The sequence below is a fragment of the Carcharodon carcharias genome, chromosome 1 (genome assembly GCF_017639515.1).
Source record: "Carcharodon carcharias isolate sCarCar2 chromosome 1, sCarCar2.pri, whole genome shotgun sequence".
Taxonomy (NCBI): Eukaryota; Metazoa; Chordata; class Chondrichthyes; order Lamniformes; family Lamnidae; genus Carcharodon; species Carcharodon carcharias.
In genome coordinates, this window is record NC_054467.1 from 35348373 (window position 1) to 35366562 (window position 18190).

Genomic DNA, 18190 nt, shown 5'->3' on the forward strand with positions numbered 1-18190 from the left:
CCATGTGTAGCTCAACCCCTGATCTGAACCAAGCTGAGATTTCGCCTGAGAGAAGTCTGGCCGACTGTGAAGTCAAAATGAAGGATGAGACTAAACTCTGCAGTAGACAGAAGGAGACAAGATGGAGGATGATTCAGAAAAGACAATAGGTGGCATTGTCCCAGATTTGCACTAAATGCGGTAGTGGGCAGGAAAAACGACATTTTACCCACCAGCTGCAATGGCGGCTTTTCATGCCGTATTGTCCCAAACCTACTACATTAATTATTCATCCCTGGGATACATGCTGTTTCGATGGTGGATGGGCTCCGATTCGTCTGCCACACTGTCACCTTGCTGCTTCATCACAACAGGCACTACATTTAAAGTACGGCTGCGCTCAGTTCTTCCAGCCCAGGACTGCAACAAAGAAGACATGGCCCCGAAAGGCAAGAAGATTGCAGCCCTTGAGTGCCTTTTGAATGTTGTGGAGGCCCACTGTGATGTCCTCTACCTGTGCTCTGGCCCAGGAGTAACAGCTACATTACCACTCTGGCTTGGTCAGTGATGGCAGGGGTGGTCAGTGCCAATGCTGCACAGAAGAGGTTGGCCATTCAATACAGATAGAGGATGAATGATCTCATCCATGCAGCCAGGGTATGGCAACCATCTCATCACCCTAAACTCACACACTTAAGCCTATCACACATTACTGGCATCTCACTCACTGCCAGCTCAAGGGACGTCACCACCCACTCTCACACACATACCTTCACATGTCCATCTGGCCTCATCTCCTCTAGAGACTGCCTCCTCAGCCCTCACCATCTTGAGGCCACATGCACAGATCAACATTTACTCCCACACAAAAACTGGGATACCCTCCTTCCGCAGTACAGCCCTCATCCTTCAGCCTCTTGCCCTGCCTGAGGCTACTTCTCCCCCTTCCCCAAGCAAGCCCTAGCCCTGCACCCATTGAAAAGCCACCCATATGTGGCTTATCTGGTAGGTAGAGACCTGCCCTGAGACCCCTAAAAGTGATGTGGTGCTGTCTGTGAAGCCTGGTGTTGAAGACTGCAAGTGCTGCCTTAAGCAAGGTAGGTAAACAAAGCTTCCAGCCCCAAGTGAAGTGCAGCCTGCCGAATGCATGCCTTATATGTGCTGTTGTGAAACACGGCGGTGTATTTTACTGCTGATGTGGGCAGACGATACAGCTGGGGGTGGGGGAGGAGGGGGGTGGTAGGGGGGTGGTGGGTGAGTCTGGTGGGCTGGCCTTATAGTGATATGTTGATATATTACAATGATGTTCCTGACACGTGATGGCTGACGGGCTGAGCACACAACAGTAAACTAGTTTCACAATGTCGTGAAACCGATTTTTGGTCTTCTCGCCATTTTGTCCACTCACACCACTGAATACGCCTGACACCAGCAGGCATGGAATATCCCAGCCAATGGTACTGCATTTACTAGAGCTGAATTTCAAAGATTCATGAGCCTAAATGGTATCAAACATGTAAAGACAGCACCGTATCATCTGTCGTCTAACGGATTGGCCGAGGGAGCAGTACAAACTTTTAAAGTTGGGATGAAAAAATTATCAGGAGGATCGTTGGAGACTAAACTTTTATGTTTCCTGTTTCACTATAGACCAACCTCCTGCACTACTACAGGTTCAACACCTTCAGAATTACTTATGAAGTGCTGCCTTCGTACAAGATTAAACCTGGCACTTACCAATTTGGAGAAGGTAGAGAACAGTCAAGGCAATCAAAAAGTGACTCATGATTTGCATAATCAAGAGTGAGAATTTACTGTTGGTGAACAGTGTTTGTACAAAACTTCAATGGTGGATTGAGTTGGTTACCTGGTGTAATATTTTCTGTGACCGGACTGTAGTCATACCATGTAGAGGTGGAGGGCTGGATCACCTGAAAACACGTGGATCATTTGAGAAGAAGGGAGATACCCCAACAAACCGATATTCTACTTGTAACCATTGTAAAACCTGTGGTCCCCACTGTGATTGATCAATCGAGGATAGACATACCAGGTGCCTCTGTTGAAGTGGATAACACTGAACTGCCTGTGCCTAAGGAGGTACCTGATGTTGCTGCGGGCCCAGAAAATGAATATTCAGTAAGAGCTTCTAAAGTCGTAGAGCTACGACCGTCCTCTTGGATCAGGAAACCACCTGGGAGGTTGAACTTATAGTTTCATAACCTGTGTGTATAATTGTAATGCCACAAATGTAGTTGTTCTTATAAATACGAATTGTAAGAAACAAATTAAAAGGGGAGGAATGTAGTAACTGTAGCTTTAAGGAATGTAGTGACTAGCTTTAAGAGATACTATGTAGTATCATGTGACAGTATGAACGAATCGGCCTTAAGCGCGGGGAACCTTAGGAGTGGAGGTTGTGTCTATTTGTGAATCTTGATGGAAGCATGTGACTACTGCTGAAGCCCCGTAAATAAAGTTCACTGTTTCTTATGAGAAGCCTGTCTGGAAAATCAACTCCATAATAAGCACCCTAACCAGCATTCAGAAAATGTACAACAGTTTCCAACAAAGATCACCATATCTAAGTCTGGACGGAAAAGGAAACCGCCGATACATTTCAGAGACTTGTAAATTTATTGCTTTGTATAATGGTTTATTCAGGCACAATGTTATTTTAATTTTGCTGTTGTGTAAATCATTTGACTCTTTAAAGGTACACCTTTAATTCAGAAAAAGGAGGATGCTGAGATATGATGTACATGTACATTTAAGGGGTGTACTTTAGCCTGCTGACAATCACTACCACCTCAGCAGGATGTGATGTAGTAACCCCATGACTTGCATTCAGTCTACAGCAGCAGTTGATAGGAGTCAGACATGTATAATTAGCCTATAGTACACGTGATTTATATATAGTCTTATCTTCAAATAAAGAACCCACGTTATTCTACCAATCCTTGTCAAGTGATTGGTACATTTCTGTCAAATAGAAGAAAGTAACAGCAAATGCCTCTCCCATTAAGCCAAGTCCACTCTCTTGGGGCATCACCTCAGCACCTCTAGAGGTATGCTTGAGAACAGAGTGTAGGAGTGGTGCAATGACCTGGAAGCACCTTTCATCAGTGACATCAAAACTAAGATGGCAGTCTTCTTAGCTTCATCATGGAAGGTTGCATTGTGGAATTTATTGAGCAGGCTACTTTTAGTCCATGTTGGATGGAATGGACTTCATCAAGCCATGAGCCAAGTTGGAGCTGGCTTCCACCAAGTTCTGTGACAAGCTGGAGAGGTTCTTACTACACTTAGAAGTTCCCAGTATGTGCCCATCAGATTTCTTTCATAGTTTGTGCCCTCAAAGCCTGAATCTGAGGGGGCAATCATCCCAAATTTGCACTAAATGCAATAGTGGGCAGGAAGTTTTTCCTGCCGGCTGCAATGGTGGCTTTTTGTGTCATATCATTCCAATCCCACCTTATTAATCATACATTCCCAGGAAACGCGCCATTTCGATGGTGGACAGACTCCGTTTCGCCCGCCACACCATCACCTTGCTGCTTCCTCACACCAGATGTTATATTTAAAGTGTATCTGTGCATACACCTCTCAGTGTTTCCAGCCCAGGGCTGCTGCTCAGAAGACATGGCCATGAAAGGCAAAACAACTGCAGCTCCCTGATTTAATGACACATCCCTGGAATGCCTTTTGGATACTGTGGAGGCCTGCCACAGTGTCTTCTACCTACACTCTGGATGAAGACCAGCAATCGAGGTCTCCAATCTAGTGTGGGAGGCTATGGCAGTGATAGTCAGCACCAATGCCCTGCAAAAAGGACAGCCACCCAGTGCCACAAGGCGATGAATGGCCTCATCTGTTCCACCAGGGTAAGTCACTCTTCTTATCACTCTCAACTCAAATGTTCATAAACCCATCACACATCCACAGGGATCTCACATCTCAAGGGACAACACCACTAACTTTCACATACGCCATCACATCTACATCAGGCTCATATCCTCTGGAGCTTGTGTCCTTACACCATGATTCCGCTGACCACACAAACATTTCACACAGTGCCATGTGTCCTGCTTGTAGTCTCTCTACTTGTTTTCATGCAGGAGAAGCTGGCTCAAAGCTGCAGGTACAGGTCCCAGACCAGGGGTGGAGTGGCCCACATTAGGCCCCTCACTCACTTTGAGGAGTGTGCGATAGAGCATACTGGTGAGGGCATGGACCGTGTTTACGGTGATGGTGAGGTCAGCAGCGAACAGCCATGTGAAGGTCCTGCACCACATCATCCCACCCTCAATAAAACTGTGAGCGCTCTCTCTCCTGCTTTTGACTATGCTGCCATGCACTAATTATCTCTACTTTTCAACTCCATCCATGCCCTCAACTCCAGCCAAGAGGACAACTCCCCCATTGAAGAGCTGGAAATAAGCAGCCTGGAAGACCTGTCACAGTGCTTATTCACACCCTCCACCAGCGCAGAGACACGTACCTCAGTGGGGTTTAAACCTAGAGCAGACTTGGGTTCACAATCGGTGGTCACCGCATGGGCACGTGTCCGCAGCAGGAGGAGGCAGGTTCAGCTGAGCTCATTGGTATTCAGAGGACTACTGGGGACGAGGCATCTGTGAGGTCTGAGTCTGATGTCGAGCCTCTGGGATTTGGCCTTCCAACTGATCGTGGAGAGTAAGTAGAAGGTGGGAGAACATCACACAGAGCAGTTGGAAGCCCTCAACGTAGTGGCATGCGAGTTGGAGGAGTGTGCCCACCTGCTGTCTGATGAAGTGGTACCCACATATGCATGTATGGCGGTCTCAGTGGGAAGGATGGCAGTCGCCACAGAGGCTCTGGTCCAGTAGAATGTAGAGGTGCACGCAGACCTGCACTCCATCGCAGGAGTCATGGGTGAGTTCCTGCAGTGGCAACGCAAGAGGGAAACAGGGCACCTCGATGTCCTTCCAGGTGTTCCTTCCCCTCAAGGAGTTAGGCCAGGCCCAAAGGGAGGAGTTGCAGCAGCTGGACATCCCTGGGTCATTTGTTCAGAAATCTCAGGAGCTGTCTGCTCCCTCCGAGTCCTCTTTGCCTGTGACCCCATCAACCTCACTGTTTATCACCGAAGAGAGAGCAGTTGGTCCAAAGGAAGACAGTCAAAGCAAGCCGGGGTTCCCAAGGCCTTGGTTCTCCAGAGGACCCACACCAAAGGCATCAGAAGCAACAGGGCCAACCATTGCACAGGCTGTCTCCACCCCTGCTGTGGATGTCAGGGTAGCACCTAGAAGAAGTGGTTGGCCTAGAAAAGTTAAGAAATTCTGATCACAAGTGGTTGCACGAGTGAACACATTTTGTCACTCTATAATCTGAAAATATCTTTACTTTCACTGAATAATGTGTAATGGTGTCTTTCAGCGTCATTTACAGGCCACGTGAGTCATCTCCCTGCCATCCCCACCCACCCACTAGCAGTTCAGTTGCACACAGCCAGACCACAGGTGATTTTGGTGGGAGAGGTGTTTGTGTGGCAGGTCCTTTCAGAGCATCGTGAAAGCACTCACCCATGCACATGGATCCTTCCCCCATCACATTTATTTCAATGTCCTGAGCATTTTTAATGCTGCCTGCTGGGGTTCGTTTTCAGTTGTCTATCTGAGCTGACCTGTATCTCTGCCCAGCCACTGATCACACTCCCATGAGACACCTATTCCTGCTCACCATGAGTCTCCTTCCACTCTCAGATTTGTAAGCATGTTGCGTCTAACATTTTGATTCAGATGCCTCGCCCTTTCCCCTCCGCCAGTCGCCCATGTACTTTCCCCCATCACTGTCGACCCTCCTGACATCATACTCCACCTCCCCAATGTCACCACCAGCCACAACCCTTGTCTTTCCAGGATGTTCAGGTGAGCATGGATGTTCCCTACCTTCCTGGCAATCCCACCCCCATCCACATAAACCTCCCTGACCTCCTCCTTCCCACCCCCAGGGTGCATGTCTGCCTCCGAGTTCCCAACAACCACCCTCACTGCCCCTTCTACCAATACCCTCACACCCTCACCCTCCCACCCTACTGCCTCACTCACTCTGCCCTCAGTCATTCTCACCATTCCCTCCTATAATGCCCACCCTCAGTTCACTCCCCAGGAGGCAGTCATCGATTCCACAGGCCCCTCTCTTGCATGTTCAGCTGGACATCCCCCCTCCAGATTCCTTTCTCTTTGGAACTCCTCCCCCCTTGGACTCCTCCCCCCCCAGATTCCTCCTCCCCTTAGTCCTTCCCTCTTCCTGACTCCTTCCTCCAGCCTTACTCCTCCCTCCACCATTACTCTTTCCCTTTCTAGACTCGTCCTCCACCCTTACTTCTTCCTCCTTACTCCTTCCCTTCTCTGGACTCATCCCTCCCCTCCACTTCATCGGACTCCTTCCTCCCCTTGTACTCCTTCCCCTCTCCAGACGCCTTCCTCCCCCCGACTCCTTCCTCCTCCAGACTCCTACCTCTCTCTGGACTCCTACCTCCCTCTGTACACCTTCCCCTCTCTGGTCTCCTTGCCATTCTGAACTCCTTCCCCTAAACCTTTTTCCCACTTACGCCTACCTCCCCAGTTACCGTATTCTCCCCCGTTTCCCCCTCCTCTGCATGTACCCCCTCCCTCCCCCCAACTTCACCACCTTGACACCTTCGTTCTCCCCTCCCAACCTCACTCCCTCCCCACCCCCTATACACCTTCATCTCCCAGTCAAACCTAGACTTTCCTCTCCCAACCTCCGGTACATCTTGCGCTCCCACTCACAGCTGGACCTTCCTCTCCACCCCTCGACGATCATCCATGACAGACGATGGCCAAAACACTGAAGTCCCAATGCAGACCTCAACTGTGATTTTCCACCTTCCGTGAGCTACTTCGTAGAGGAGACATGTCCATGTGAATTCACCCAGCATGTGATGGATGTTCCTCTAGGGTCCTGTTGCTGTCAGGCTCCAGCATATTCTGTTCCTTGGATGTTCGCGATATGAACAAGGCCCTCACACTTGTCAAGACATATTGTATACCGATGTGTTTTCCCCTCAACGTGAGCAGTTAATTTGACATGGGGGGGAGGGGTTGATTCTAGCAAGCTGGGCTTATAATGACGTGCATGGGCAAAGCGGATGTCTGCAAAATTGTTTCACGGTGGCGTGAAACTGATGTTTGGCCTTTCTGCCATATTGTCTGATCATGCCCGCCATGACGCCCAACATTAACGGCCACAGAAAATTCTGCCCTGAGTCCTCTGCCTTTATGTGAGCTGCCATCTGTGGCATTTTGTGCCTCTGTTCTAGTTCTTGTGCACTTTTGCCTGGTGAGCTACCATGTGCAGATACCTTCTGTAACCTAGCCTCCATTGTCCATGTGGTGTCAGTATCATAGCTAGTGCTTGCAGAAATGAAATCCAGTAATGGTGCATCTTCAGGACTTCTTTTCTCCATTGGATGTCAGCAGCTTAAATTAAAGACGTGGGCGAGTTATGTGAGGGAGAGAAGAGAGAAAGAAATGGGTGTTGGACAAAATTACCAGTTACTTGGACAAATGTGGATCAATTCAACCAAGCCAACATGGATTTGTTGAGGGCAAACCATGTTTAACTAACTTGCTTGAGTTTTTTGATGATGTAACAGAGGGGTGATGAGGGTAATGAGATTGACATGGTTTATGTCGACTTCCAAAGGGCATTTGATAAAATACCACATCTCAAGTTGGTCCGTGAAGTTGAAGGCCATGGAATAAAAGGGACAATGGCAGCATGGATATGAAATTAGCTGAGTGACTGGGAACAAAGAATAGTGCTGAACGGTTGTTTTACAGACTGGAGGCAGGTCTATAGTGGGGTTCCCCAGCGGTCAGTGTTAGAAACTCTGCTCTTCTTGATATATGTTAATGATCTAGACTTGGGTGTACAGGGCACAATTTCAAAATCTGTGGATGATACAAAAGTTGGAAGTATTGTGAACTGTGAGGAGGACAGTGATGATCTTCAAGAGAATATAGACAGGCTGGTGCTAGGAGTGGACAAGTGGCAGATGAAATTTAATACAGAGAAATGTGAAGTGATTCATTTTGGGAAGAAGAATGAGAAGAGGCAATATAAAATAAGGCATGCAGTTCCAAAGTTGGTGCAGGAGCAGAGGAACTTGGGGCTATATGTGCACATGTCATTGAAAGCAGCAGGGTATGTTGAGAAAGCAGTTAGTAAAGCATATGGAATTCCAGGCTTTATAAATAGGGACATAGAGTACAAAAGCAAGGAAGTTATGATAAACCTGTATTAAACTCTGGTTTGGCCTCAGCTGGAGTATTGTGTCCAGTTTTGGGCACCGTACTTCAGGAAGGGCGCAAAGGCATTAGCTAAGATGCAGAAAAGATCCACAAGATTGGTTCTAAGGATGGGGAATTTAGTTCTATGGATAGGCAGGAGAAGCTAGTGCTGTTCTTCTTGGAGAAGAGGAGATTAAGAAGAGATTTGATAGAGGTGTTCAAAATCATAAGGGTTCTGGATAGTGCACATTGGGAGAAACTGACCTTGTTGGAAGGATCAAGAACCTGAGGAGACTGATTTAAGATGATTGGAAAAAGAAGCAACTGTGACATGAGAAAAACATTTTTATGCAGCCAGTGGTATGGATCTGGAATGCATTGCCTGAGAGTGTGCTGGAGATAGATTCAATCGAGGACTTCAGAAAAGAATTGGATAATCAACTGGAGAGAAAAGACTCGCAGAGCTACAAGGGGATGGCGGGGGAGTGGAACTAGGGGAGTTGCTGTTGTAGAGAGCCAACCTGGACATGATAGGTCAAATGGGCTCCTTCTGTGCTGCAGCCATTCTATGATTCAATGATCCTATGAAAGCTTCTGCAACTTCTCATGCAGTGTGTGGGGTAAGGGAGAAGTCAGAATAAGCAAAGAAGATTAGGCATAAAGAAACACTGCACGGTGCCTTTTCTCTCCAGGATACTCACGTCAAGGGATGAAAGGCTGTTCAGGTGGGATCTTCCATTTCAGGTGCCAGCTGCTGTCTGATATTTTGTGTAATCTTCTCCTGCAGGAACACGTGAGGTGTGTTGTGAAGTTTTTGGAGGATTTAGCTGTCAGGGTGGAATGCCTGTGTTTTGAAGTGAGTTGTGGGAAAGTAAGTTTGTAATAGTAATGAGCGTGTGAGGATGAGGAGAAGGATGCTTAGCAAACTGTGGTGCAGTAATTATAGGGCAATAAAGGATAGTGGGAAAGGACTGTCTTGAGTGTTAATAGTATAATTAATGAGGATGTAAACGGTGCAGCTATGATCATAAAAATATAATAGCATTCTTCTTACCTCAACAACACTAGTGAGATCACTGATTTTGTTTTCCGGAACTGCAGCCACTCGTACAATGCTCCCGAGATACTTAGCATTCTCTTCTCACTGCCATGTGGACAGCTACAGCAAGCAAGGAAAATTCCCCTCCTGTCAGCTGCCTGCATCAAGGCCTTTAGTGCAACAATAGAGAATCTTGATACCTGTTCACTCCCTCCTTCAGCCATTTATTACTCAAATTGGTCTTGGGTATCTTAAGCCTCCTCTTTGAGAGTTGCTGACCTCCTGGGTGCTGGAAATCTGAAGCCTCTTGGACATCCAACATAGGGTCCCCACATTGCTGCATACCTAAATGATTAAAGTTATCAGGAAACAACAGCATTAGTATGCTGCCTGCATTGACCTTAGCTGGCACTTGCAGAATATAAGTCAACCATGAGCTTAGAGAACAGTGCTCAAAGACTATTTGATGACAACAGCATTATAGATTACAGTAATATAGGTTTTAATGGGAGAAAGTTAGAACACTGCATGCCGTTTTTAAGCACAATGAAAGTTCTTGACCATTGCATTCCTATCCCTCCATCTTTAAACTTGTGAAAAGCTAAGCTATTTACGTGAATTCCTGTTTCACAATAATCAATCTGTGGAAGTTGTTGGCTATGTAAGAAGCTTTGTGCTGTCCGTAATACAGCAGTGGGACTTTTCAGATTTTTGCCATTCACTTTGACAGTGGTAAGTGATTGGGTGACTAGTTGCAATTTCAAACAAAATTGCTTTAGACAAACATCAATGCAAAGCTGTAGTATAATAACAAAACACTGGAGGTGCTGGAAATCTGAAACAAAACAGAACATGCTGGACACACACAACAGGTCTGTCAGCATCTGTGATGAAAACAAGCATGTTTAAACTCCTGAGGCAAATGCCTTTTTAGAATGCAAAGAATAAGAAGTAGGCAGAATCTTATTCCCAACAGATAAAGGGGGAAGGGAAATATTTCCGTGTCCTTACCTATTTACATATCCTTTGCTTCTTCAATGTCTTAATGCTTGTGCTTATTACTTGATTGAGCTGTGACATAATTCCATTCATGTTTCATCTGTTTGTCTGTATGTATATATGTATATATTTATTTTTATATTTGAATAAAATATCACCCTCCACTTTCACCAGTAATTTACTCTTTAGCTCCAACACTGTCACTTTGACAGACATTTATGCATGCAAGGAGAGTTTCCACTCAGCTTCCGCTGGAGTTATGGCAGTGGGTTGGGAGAAGCCCTGAGGCAATACCCAACCAATATGTCCGTCTACATTCAGAACTTAAACTTCACAGGTGCTGACTGAGTGACTGTATGTTTGCAGCATTTTCTGTTTAAGAATAACACGAGAGCCAGGCTGATTATCGGACTGCAGATTGCACTAAAAACTAAAGATCTGGTGGAGTCCACAGGAATGAGGTAATCTCACATGCACTAAAGTCTAATGCAAAGCCAAGTGTATGAGTACCAAGGCAGTCAATTGAACCAGCTGAGGACTTTTTAAACTTAATTATGTATATTCTTTATGTTAGGAGAGAGTAGACCTAGTTGGGTCTCTCCTAACATTAAAATTTAACTGACATTCAGAAGCTAGTGAGCAGAGTTCCATTGTCACCGAATATGAGCAACACCGGGCTGTCAAATCCACATCGCTAATGATCTGACACTCATATGTTTAATGTAACTGACCCCTAATAGTAACCCGTTATGGCTTTAAATGTTATTTTGATTTGATTTGCTTCACCAGTGAAGATAGTTTCACAGTCTGCCTGTGATATTTTCTATTCTTTTAGTCCCTCATTAAGTCTGCTATTCAAATGGCAGAGTATCACATAAGTCATAGCATTTGATCGCACAAGCACATTCTAAATTTTATTTTCTGAGATTCTTTTGCCTTTGGAGGTAGACCCTTTGCTGAATTGTAAGAAGAGAGTCTTTGTATCTTTGGTTTGTTTTTTAGGTCCAGTATTTGGGTTTGCAGGAGTTTAAAGTAATGAGTCATTACTGTTCTGTGTCAGTCCACTATAAAATTGCTTGTGTACCCATTCCTCCTTAGGGAAGAGAATATGGTTCTCAGTTCATTTTCACACAGTTTGTTTTAGTTAGACATATGTGGAAGATTCATTCAATCAAAATAAATGCCATGCAGTTCTCTTTAATAGGCAGGCTCAAATTGTCCATAAATAGGCCTGTTTGTTGGCTTTTTACATATTGCTGTCGTAAGATCACAAGAAATAGGCACAGGAATAGGTCACTTAGCCCCTCAAGCTTGCTCTGCCATTCAGTAAGATCATGGTTGACCAGACTGTGGTCTTAAGTCCACTTTCCTGCCTGCCCCTCATAAACCTTGACTCCCTTGTGGATCAAACATCTATCCAACTCAACCTCGAATGTTCAATAACTCAGCTTTCACTGCTCTCTTGGGTAGAGAATTCCAAAGATTAATAACCCTCATTCTTACATGGGAGGCCCATTAATTTGAAATTGTGCCCTGAGCTCTAGGTTCCCACACAGGGGAAACATTCTCTCAGCATCTAATCTGCAAGTCCCTTCAGAATATTGCATGTTTCAATAAGATCACCTCACACCCTTCTAAGTATCAATGAATATAGGCCCAAGTTGCTCAACCTTTCCTCATAAGACAACCCCTTCATCCCAGGAGTCACCCTAGTGAACCTTCTCTGAACTGCTTCCAATACAAATATATCCCTCCTAAATAAGGAGACCAAAACTGTGCATAGTACTCTAGGTGCGGTCTCGTCAATGCCTGGTATAGTTGTAGCAACACTTCCCAACATTTATATTTTATCACCCTTGCAATAAAAGCCAAAGTTCCGTTTACTTTACCAGAAGGGGGCACATGAGGAGACAGGTGACTATGTCGGAATGAGACGGAGACTGAGTGAGTAGCAAATTAGATTCACGTATTAAGATCTGGTAAGTCCTTTTCAGGTTTTAACTATAGATTAAGAATCAAGATCTGACAAAGTACTAACCTTCAAATAAGTTAGGTTAGCTTGTTAAACAGAGAACTGCCTGGAGTGGGAGTTATCTGTCAATCACTTGAAAGCAGTTGGTTCAAGTGGTGTTAATTACTGTAGCAGGAAGCTAAACTAGCTAGTGACTCATCAGAGGACCTATAAAAGAACAGGCTTTTCAAACCACATGATCAGTAAGGGGCATGTGAGGAAGCAAGAAACTATACCTGAGTGAGATGGAGACTATAGCGAATTAGGTTCATGTGGGAATTCGGTGCACAGGGCAAAGTGGTGTAGCATACATAGGAATTATTTAAAGTTAATTAAGTGAGCAATTAAATTAAGTTAACTAAATTACATAAGTGACAATGGCAGGACAGGTGTTATATTGCAACTGTGGAATGTGGGGCCTTTTGATGCTGAGGCAATCCATGACAAACACATCTGCAGGAAGTGCAAGCAGCTTGAGGAATTACGGATCAGGATTATTCATCTGGAATCTGAACTGCAGACACAGGCAGTTAATGGAACTGAGCAGACAGTAGAGGAGGAGCCTCAAACTTTGCAATTATCAAACAGGTTTAAAGTGCTCACAACCTGTGTAGATGAAAGCGAGGTCTGCAAGATGGATGAGCAGGCTGGCCATGGCATCATGGTACAGGTAGCTGTTCAAGCGAGGGGAGCAAACAGGAATGTAGTGGTAGTAGGGTACAGTATAGTGAGGGGGATTGACACTGTTCTCTGCAGCAAAGAGCAAGAGTCCAGAAGGCTGTGTTGCCTGCCCAGTGCCAAGGTTCAGGACATCTGCTAAGGGCTAGAGAGGAACCTGCAGCGGGAGGGGGAGGATCTAGTGTCGTGGTCCATGTAGGTACCAACAACATAGGCAGGACAAGGAATGTGGCTCTGCATAGTCAGTATGAGAAGCAGGGTACCAAATTAAGAAGCAGAACTTCAAAGGTAATGATCTCTGGATTATTACCTGAGCCATGTACAAATTGGCACAGGGTAAATAAGATTAGGGAGATAATGCATGGTTCAAAGACTGGTGCGGGAGAAGTGGGCTCTCATTCATGGGGCACTGGCACCAGTACTGGGGAACGTGGGGGCTGTACCGTTGGGATGGTCTACACCAGAGACATGCTGGAACATGTGTTTTTGCGAGTCACATAACTAGGGAAGTAGAGAACTAAACAAGGAGCATGAGGATTCAAAGCAGGAGACCATCATAGTAATATGGGTATGAGGGTCATAGAATTGCAGGAAGGAACAGAGAGATAAAACCTAAGAATACACAATAGTCAACTCCAGATGTTACAAAGATAACAAGAAGACAAAACTAAAGGCCCTGTATCTGATAGCACGTAGCATTCATAACAAAGGAAATGAATAGATAGTACACATTGAAGTAAATAAATATGATCTGATAGCCATTACTGGGAGGTGGCTGTGGAATGACAAGGATTGGGTCCTGAATATTGAGGGGTATATGAAATTCAAGAAGAATAGGAAGCTGGTAAAAGTGAAGGTGCAGCATTGTTGATCAAGGATGGCATTGGTACAATAGTTAGAGGTGATCTTGGTTCAGGAGATCAGGATATAGAATTGGTTTGGGTGGAGATGAGGAATAGCAGGGGAAAGAAGTCACTAGTGGGAGTGGTCCACAGGGCCCCTAACAGTAACCACAATGTAGGACAAAGTGTACAAGAAGAAATATTGGATGCTTTTGATAAAGGGTCAGCAATAATCATGAATGATTTTAATCCCCAGATAAACTGGAAAAATCAGATTGGCAGCAGTAACCTGGATGAAGAGTTCATAGAATGGTTTGAGATGGCAGCACATTCTGGAACCAACCAGAGAGCAAGTTATATTAGATTTGGTATTGTGTAATGTGACAGAATTAATTCATGATCTCAGAGTGAAGGCACCCCTAGGTATCAGTGACCACAATATGATTGAATTTTACATCCAGTTTGAAAGGGAGAAGAGTGGGTCCAAGACTAGTACTTAAAACTTAAATATAGGCAATTATGTGGGCATGAAAGATGAGTTAGCTGACATGAACTGGGATACTAGGCGAGGGGATACATCAAAAGAGAAGCAGTGGCAGACATTTAAGGGGGTATTTCAGAATACTCAGAATAAGTGTATTCTTACTATAACGAAAAAAATTAAGGGGAGGACCCATCATCCATGGTTAATTAAATAAGTTAAGGAAAGCATCAAACTTAAGGAAAAAGCTTATAATTGTGCAAAGATGAGTGGCAGGTCAGGTGATTGGTCAGAATATAAAGAATAGCAGAGAATGACTAAAAGGTTAATCAGGGGAAAGAAAGTAGAGTATGAGAGGAAGTTGTCCAGAAATGTAAAAATGGACAGCAAGAGTTTCTATATGTATTTAAGAAGGAAAAGAGTAAGTAAAGCGAGAGTTGGTCCTCTAGAGAGTGACAGTCGGGAGTTAATAGATAATAAGGAAATGGTGGATGAAATGAACAAATACTTTGCTTCTGTCTTCACTTTAGAGGATACAAAAAACATTCCAGTAATAGCTGTAAATCAGGAGGTGGAAGGGAGAGGGGAGCTTGGTGAAATTACAGTCACTAGGGAAGCAGTACTGAGCCAACTGGTGTGGCCTGATGAACCTCCGGGTCCTGATAGACTTCATGCCAGGGTCTTAAAAGAGGCTGCTAATGAAGCAGTAGATGCTTTGGTGTTAATTTTCCAAAATCTGCTAGTTTCGGAACATGCGAACATACAAAATAGGAGCAGAAGTAGGCCATTTGGCCCCTTGAGTCTGCTCCGCCATTCAATAAGATCATGGCTGATCTGTTTGTGTGTTGAATTCCACATTCCCATCTACCCCGATAACTTTTGATTTCCTTGCCTAACAAAAATTTACCTATCTCTGCCTTAATATTAAATGACTTCACCTCCACTGCCTTCTGAGGCAGAGAGTTCCAAAGTCGCACAACCCTCTGAGAGAAAAGATTTCTCCTCATCTCTGTCCTAAAAAGGCAACCTCTCATTTTAAAACAGTGCCCCCTAGTTCTGGACTCACTCACCAGAGGAAGTATCCTTTCCACATTCATAGATAGATTCTTAACAACACAAAAACAGAATTACCTGGAAAAACTCAGCAGGTCTGGCAGCATCAGCGGAGAAGAAAAATGTTGACATTTCAAGTCCTCATGTCCCTTCAACAGAACTGAGTCAGATGGAAATTATTCAAATAAATTTATTCTGTAATTTTTTTGTCTAACCTTCTTGCATGCATCCAAAAATATTCATTTCATTTTCCAACATCATTTCCAATAAAGCTATTGATGAAAAATAAAATGGGCATAGATGTAGGTGGAGATCGAGCATTGCTTGATTCTATTCCATTTTCTAGTTGAGTTCCCCAGTTTTATGTCCTCAAACTGAGAAAGTCTGATCAAATATATATCCACTCCAATTGGATATTATTCTAAGATCCAACTGTATAAACAATGACAAACAGGATAAGATTGCCTCATCTATCCAGCCTGTCCCCCAAAATTGTGATACCTTGTATATTACTATATAAAATACTCTCCAACCCAATCAAGACCATGTGATGTCCTGAACGAGGTAGATAAAAACCCAGGCCAATTTGGGAAAAAAAACCTGAGAAATTCCTCATCAATCTCCACCGCCCCCCCACCCCATGATGTCTACTGCACAGGCCAACACCATGTTTCGGGGGTTCACTAGTCACTGGGAAAAAAATCACTTCCCGACATCTAACCTAGATCTGACCATGTACAGCTCTGGTCCTCCCTAACCCATTTAAGTGGAACAGCCTGTCAACTGGACATAATCTATTCGCTTCATCATCTTATAACTCTCAACCTGATCACCCCTAAGCCTATGCTTCTTAAAGTGCAGGGTCCCAGCTGGTTAATTTACCTTGGTAACTAAGATGCTTTGAACTAGGAATTAATTAATGGGCAGAATCATCCCAGATGCGGTAGTGGGTGGGAAAAACGTTGTTTAACCCGCAAAGGCGGGTTTTTGAGCGATATTGTCCCATACCTGTCGCTTTCCGCCTCATTAATAATGCATTCCCGGGAAACGCAGCAGATTGCTGGCGGGGTGGCCTCTGATTCACCCGCCCCGCCTTTACCTCAAGCTTTCAGTAATCCTGGCGCCATATTTAAAGGTCGCCCCTGCACAGATCTAGCACCTTTAAGGAGTCGGAAGTTGCTAGAGAGTCATGGCTGCCAAAGGGAGGAATTATGACACTTCCCTCTGGCACCTACTGGATGCCGTGGAGGCCCACTGTGAAGTCCTTGACCCCCGCCCTGGGCCAAGACCAGCAATCAAGGTCACCAATCCAGCATGAGAGGCAGTGGTCAGTGCCAACACCCTGCAAAAGAGGACAACCACTCGGTGCTGAAAGAGGATGAATGATCTCTTCCGTTCCGCTAGGGTAAGTCACTCTTCTTATCACTCTCAACTCACACACTCACAAACCCATCACACATCCACAGGGATCTCACTGCCAGCTGAAGGGACATCACCATTCACTCTTCCACACACACCTTCATCTGCTCCGCAGATAGTGTCCTCATCCCATTCATGGTACCACTCACCACCCACACATGCCAGGCAGTCTTCTCATCTGGCCTGCCAAGTATCCTGCTTACACTCTCTCCACCTGTATTCATGCAGGACAAGCTGGCACACAACAAAAGGGAGAGGTTGCAGACTGGTGGAGGAATGCCTGGCATCAATATCCTCACAGACTTTGAGAATACAGTCATCCAGCTGACCCATGATGATCTGGACCGTTCCTGTGCTGATGGTGATGTCGGTGGCGCTCAACCAAGTGAGGATCCAGCAGTCCAACATCCATCAGACAACCATGCTTAGAGTGAGTTCCCCTATTCCACAGTCACCTGCCATGCACTAATTATCTCTCCTTGCTTCTGCAGGGACATCTTGGAAGCAGCTGAGGGGGTCCACGAGCTAGGTCCTTGACTCAAACCTCGAAGACATCTTGGAAGAAGAATCTGATGACATCCTAATTGAAGACCCATTACACCAGTACAGAGACACACACTTTGGTAGGACCTAGTTCTAGGGTAGCCTCAGGGTCAGAATCTGGTGAGCACATTGCACTTTCTGATCCACAGCAGGCGGAGACAGGGACTTCCCAGGTTTCCTGCACTCAGAGGACTGCTGGATGCCAAACGTCTGTTGAGTCTGAGTTAAATGAGGAGTCTCTGGACTCAGTCATACCTCAGTTGCTGTAGCTGCAAGGGCAAGCTCAGGAACATCAGGAAGGGATGTCCACTGCACTCCTCAGATTGCAACACACAATGGAGGAGTCCGTCCATCTTCAGCCTGAGGTGATAACACCGGCATGCCAATGCATCAAGGTAGGATGGCAGCCGCCATCGAGACCTTGGTCCAGGACATTGGTCCTGCACTACTGTGCAGGCTCAACTCCATCACTGATGCCATAGTTGGCCTCCAACAGTGTCAACGTGAGAGGGGTCAGGAGCAACGCAATCTCACTCCAGCTTTCCCTTAACCACAAGGAGTCAGCCAGGGGCCCTCAGGCATCCACAGGGAGGAGGATCACCAGGTACACAACCCGGGACCATCCACCCAGGTGAGTCCAGGAATATCCGGCCCATCTGCATCCTCTTCCTGTGACCCTAGCAGCTCCAGCTCCACAGAATGAGGAGGATGCCACTACCACACAGCAGGACACCAAAAGCAGGCCAGGGCCCTCTACATCTTGGCCCTTTAGAGGATGCCTGCCAAGGGTATCATAGACAGGGCGTAGCAGTCAGCAGGCTGCCTCCACTTCTGTTGTGGATATCGGGG